Source organism: Cetorhinus maximus, chromosome 19 (genome assembly GCF_964194155.1).
Source record: "Cetorhinus maximus chromosome 19, sCetMax3.hap1.1, whole genome shotgun sequence".
Classification (NCBI taxonomy): domain Eukaryota; kingdom Metazoa; phylum Chordata; class Chondrichthyes; order Lamniformes; family Cetorhinidae; genus Cetorhinus; species Cetorhinus maximus.
This window is the reverse complement of record NC_135897.1, coordinates 93442786-93448930: the sequence shown is the minus strand read 5'-3', so window position 1 is coordinate 93448930 and position 6145 is coordinate 93442786.

Genomic DNA, 6145 nt, shown 5'->3' with positions numbered 1-6145 from the left:
TCAAGAATCTACCAAGCTTTGCCTTAAAAGTATTCCACTACCTTTCGAGGAAGAGTTCCAAAGACTTACGACCCTCTTAGAGAAAAAAAATTCTCCTCATCTCTGTCTTAAATGAGCGACCCCTTATTTTTAAACCATCACCCCTAGAGAAAACTATCCCACAAGAGAAAACATCCTCACCACATCCACCCTGTCAGGACCCCTCAGGATCTTAAAGGTTTTGATCAAGTCACCTCTTACTCTTCTAAGCTCCAATGGATACAAGCCTAAGCTGCCCAGCATTTCCTCATAAGACAACCTGCCCATTCCCCTCCTCACCAACTTACTTTCCTACCCATCTTTGTCATCAACAAATTCAGCAACCATACTATCTGACCCTTCAACCAAGTCATTTATATAAATTGTAAAGAGTTGAGGCCCCCAGCACTGATCCCTGTGGCACACCACTCGTTACAACTGAGCCAACTTGAGGCTTCTATTGGTTTTGTTTACAAAAGAAAATACACAATTGTGTAAAATCATATATGGGGACATGACATGATCATATTAAAAAAAAACACTAATCGCTAACTCCTGCCCCACTAACAAATGGGAAGAAAAGGTATTTTTCCCAAAAGCTGCTTCCAATCAGACAGGGTGTCTTCATCATTGTCTTATCATTGCAATGCAAGGTTCTCACTCAATTCTTCACTGGGTAACGAAGCCGCACAATCAAACTACACAGGCCAGTCGTCCTCACATCACTGCTGCCCCACGGTTGCTGCTGGAAGTGTTTATAGAGACATAATGGGAAAGGACTGGAGAGAGCTCAAACACCAATGTAAAAAAATGGAAATTTCAGCACAGTAAGAGATCATTCAAGCAGTGTGTCTCTCACCTTCCTCTCCCCATTGCTGAATAAGCTGCCGACACTCACTTCCATGGACACATGCTGGAGGTAACAGAGGGTAGATGGGACACATGGAACTGTACCCCACATGAGGCAGGGTGGAAATGAAAGGCCAATTACAGAGCCAAATGTTATAAGGAAGAAAAATATTTATCACTATCACCTTCAAACTGAAAAAGGCATGTCGGCACAGCAAGAGTAGCTGTTTACGGATTCACACAAAGGGACCACGATGCGATTTGTACAAACTATCCCACGTAAAATCAGTGCTCCACATTTAAATTACTTTTCCTTTAAGATGCACCTTAAAACCCACTTTCTGGTCAACCTTTTGGTCACTTGTCCTAATGTCTCTTTATGTGGTTCAGTGTAAAATATTGTCTGATTTTGCTCCTGTGAAGCATCTTGGTGCATTTTCCTCTATTAAAGGTACTGTATAAATGCAAACTACAGATTGTTGTAACCTCAGTTAATGTTGGTTTTAATCAGGTTAACTTTCAGGCCCACTGCAGCCCAGGGGAGGACATTTCACTAGGACCCAGGCTCCATTATAACCACGACTGCAGACCTGGCAACAGCGCGCCCATGCAGAACATCTTACTGGCTCTATGTCCGTGGAATATAACTTATTCTGCACAAGTGAAGGAATCAAGGCTGGATTTTCACTGAGTCGGGTTGACTCGGGAACCCTCTAAAAATGGCGGGCGGGGGTCCCGATCCCAGGATTACAGACCCCATTCCCAGGCTGTGCAATTTTCAGGCGTGCCTTTAAAGGGTGCCTTTTTTTTCCTGTCAGAAGCCCACATCCGGCACTCCCAACCTGGCCAATTCCATTGTGGAGATGGGTATCACCTAGTCCTCCACAATTTTCATGGAGTCAGGCCAGGTTTTTAAAGAGTCGTAGTTCACAGCCCCTTAGAGGAGTCATGAACCCTAGAGTGCATGAGGGGGCCTTTTAAAAAGTAAATTCAAAAGATCTCTCTCGTGCCCCAATGCTAAGTTATGCCTCCTATCCATCCCCTCATGCCCCTCATGCCAAACCTCATTATGTACACTGGCTGAGAGCTCAGACAGCTATCTGAATATCAGAACAGCTGCTCCCCAGTATAAACATTGTTTGATTGACGGTTCAGGCTCTCTGATCTCTGCAGTTAATTTCACAATGTTTGTTGAGAAGCAAGTACTCTTGTTTGTGATTTTTGAAGCTTCAAAGGGCCTGGACGATTGACACTTTTATCAGCTTTCACTCCAGACTTTCTTTCTCCTGGGGGAAATTCATCAATGGAGCACACATCCCGCATTACACACTGATATTTATTGGTTGGAGAAAGTGTACAGAAGGCCAATGGGCATGGAAATGTCAGGGCTTGGCATGGGGGATTGAGGGGCCTGGGGGGGGGGCGGATGAGGGGCATGAGGTGGCATGGATGGGGCATGGGGAGTGTTTGGAGGGTGAAGGGGGAGTAAGGGGTGAGGGTTGGAGGGCCTTTGTGTTTTTTTTTTGTCACTGGGATAAAGTCCTATGGCACTGAGATGGGCCTTTTAAACAGCTGGCAACAGCTGTGGCTGCCTCCGCACATCTTCCCTGGACGGCTGCCCCGATTCCAGCCCACGCCCTGTCCCAGCAATGAAAACCTCGCCTTTGGCGGGCAAATCTCTGCCGAGGCGGGTCGGCCAATCCGGCACTTTTCCCAAATCCCCCTACCCGCCTCAAGGATGAAAATCCAGGCCCAACTGTCTCACGCACACACTGAAGCTTATGTTGGGCAATTATGTAGGGCACTAATAGCTCCAGGCTGCTCCAAGGCATTCCCTGGGTAACTCTTCAATTATTGTGCATTAAAATAAAATTAAATAGACAAATGAACTTACAAGTTACTCGCAGATGGTAACTCCAAAAAGGCTAATAGAATGGTGGTCTTTACTCAGGTGTGTTGGAATTGAATGGTGAGTATTTGGTGTATTAGTTATACAGGCTCATCCCAGATTTGCACCAAGTGCAGTAATGGGCAGGACAAAGGACGTTTTTCCCGCCGGTCGCAACGGTGGCTTTTCCCACCGGATCATCCCAAACCCGCCACATTAATGATGCATTCCCAGTACACACGCCGTTTCCATGGCAGCCAGGCTCCGATTCGCCTGCCATGTCGTCACCTCGCTACTTCATCACGCCAGGCACCACAATTAAAGTACAGCCGTGCTCAGTGCTTCCAGCCCAGGACTGCAGCAAAGAAGACATGGCCCCGAAAGGCAAGAAGGCTGCAGCCCTCAAACTCCTTTTGGACACCATGGAGGCCCCGCCATGATGTTCTCTACCTCCGGTCTGGCTGCAGGAGGGGCGGCTACATTACCACTCTGGCTTGGTAGGTGATGGCAGAGGTGATCAGTGCCAATGCTGCACAGAAGAGGTTGGCTATCCAATGCAGATAGAGGACGAATGATCTCATCTGTGAAGCCAGGGTAGGGCAACCATCTCATCACTCTAAATTCACACACTCAAGCCCATCACACATCCACTGGCATGTCACTCACTGCCAGCCTCAAGGGTCATCACCACCCACTCTCACACACATACCCTCATATGTCCATCTGGCCTCATCTCCTCTGGACACTGCCTCCTCAGCCCTTACCATCTTGAAGTTACTTGCACAGATCAACATGTGCCTCCCACACACCCTGCAATTCCCTCCTTCCCCAGTCCAGGTCACATCCTGCAGCCTCTCCCCTTGCCTGAGGCCACTTCTCCCCCTTCCCCAAGCAACCCTAGCCCTGCAGCTGTTGAAAAACCACCCACATATGGCTGGTCTGGTAGGTAGAGACCTGCCCATGAGCCCCCCTAACAGTGATGCGGTGCTGCTTGTGAAGCCTGGTGCTGATGACTGCGAGTGCTGCCCGAAGCAAGGTAGGCAAACAAACCTTGAAGTCCCGAGTGAAAGTCCCGCCAGGTGCACGCCTTATATATGCTGTTGTGAAACACGTCGGCGTGTTTTCCCGCTGACATGGGTGGGTGATCCAGCGGGGGTGGGGATGAGTCCGGCGAGCTGGCCTTATAAAGATAAGCTGATGTATTACAATGAGGTTCCCAATGTCCGTTGGCGGGAAACGCGGCTGCCCTTGACGATCACAAACTGGTTTCACGATGCCGTGAAACCAATTTTTGGCCTTTGCACCATATTGTCCGCTCACGCCACCAAACATACCCAACGCCAGTCAGCCTGGAAAATCCCGGCCACTGATCCATAGTCAGGCTGCATCTGGAGTAACTTTGTTCAGTGCTGGGCAGTACATCTCAGGAAGGATATCTTGACATTGGAAGGAGTCCTAATTCACCAGAATACCAAAGTTTAAAAGGTCGGATTATGAGGGCAGGTCCATAGACGTGCCTTATTCCCTTGAGTTTAGAAGGCTGAGGTGTGAGCTAAGCAAAGTATTTAAAATAATAAAGGGATTCAACAGGGTAGATACAGAGCTGTTCCCTGTAGTGATAATTACCAGAAAAAGAGAGGATAATCTTACAATTCGAGCTAAACTAATCAGAGGTGAAATCAGGAAGCACTTCCTCACACAAAGGATGGTGGAAAGCAGGAATTCTGTCCCGCAAAAGGCTTGGATATTGGGATCAATTGAAATTTCAAGACTGAGGATTGATAGATTTCTGTTGGGTAAGTGTATCAAGAGATATGGAGAACAGGTGGGTAAATGGAGTTAAGATACAGATCAGCCATAATCTAATTGAATGGAAAAACGAGCTTGAAGGACTGAATGGCCTTCTCCTGTTTTTATGATTAACTGTCAGGTTAATATCTATCTACATATATAGTATATATGGGTAGATATAGATATATATATATATATATATAGTATAATACAAATATATTTGATACACAAATATATATGTATTTATACACACAAGATAATACAAGACCTTTTTAGTTGCAAATCTCAGTATTTATCTTGCACAGCATGAATGTAACAAAAAATTCAATAAATGACTCACTTCGTTGGATGTTTCTGCAATAAATTTTGTTTTTTTTTTCTGCATGGTTTTGGTACAAGTGCAGCAATGAGACAAAACACACCAAAACAAAATCACAGTGTACATACTTGTAACAAATATACAGCAATTCCATAGCAGAAATTCAAAATACACAGAAAAATAAACCAAAATCATTCCTGGAAAAAAAGCAAAACTCAACAGTACTACACTTCAACTCAGACTACAGAGTTAAAACAAGAGGGCAATTTACAGGGTTGAACAATACATGGGCAGGACTTGTGTTGAAACTATCAACAAGCAGTGAGAAATATTCAGTGAAACTTGATGGTAAATGCGAAGTAACAGAATTTAGCATCTGACCTCTGTCCATTCCTGGGCCTATTGTGAACATTCATCCATTGCTTCCAGTGAAGAGGTCTCCATACCTTTCTTTGAGAAGTTACAGCACGATTGAACTTTGTGCTGTACGGCATCACATTCATGCGTGATTCGAGGTTTAATGAAGAAGTATATCCCATCTATTTTAAGCAGAAACCTGAAGCCACTGCTTCTTGTAGCTGACCCTTGGACTAGATCAAAAAGATATGGTGAGAGGTTTACAGGCAGTCACTGTGGAACACCCATTATCACTGACATTCCAGGGCATTAGGCTCCGAACCACTCACTCACAAACAACATGGAAACAATACATTAGATCAACATTAACAAACAGCTGACATGCAGTATAGAAAATGTTGGAAGAGAAATACTGTTTGTAATTATAACAAATCCTGATCAGTAAGGGTATTGAGGCACATTAGCTGCAAGAGCATGGAAAGCTGCCATTGCCCCTGCCTTTCCTCTATGTCAATGAAAGGGGATCCCCTCCCTCCCCCAGTTTTTCTCAACCTCCTCTTTGCTGAAGGCATTACTTCACCTTTGCAAACCCACCACCCTCATCACCTGGAAGGACAAAGGCAGGAAGTGCATGAGAACACCACCACCTCAATTCTCCTCCAAGTCAAACACACCATCCTAAACTTTGGAAGGATATTGGTCGTTCCTTCATTTGTTGCTGGGTCAAAATCCTGGAACTCACTACCTCTAAGTGTGCAGTTGGAGTACCTACACCATATAGTCTGCAATGGTTCAGCAAGGAGGGTCCACCATCACCTACTCAAGGGCAGTTAGGGACAGATGATAAATGCTGGCCTTGCCAGTGATGCCCATATCCTAAGAGCTAATGAGAAAAAATACTGACGTTTAGCTCGATGGGCACT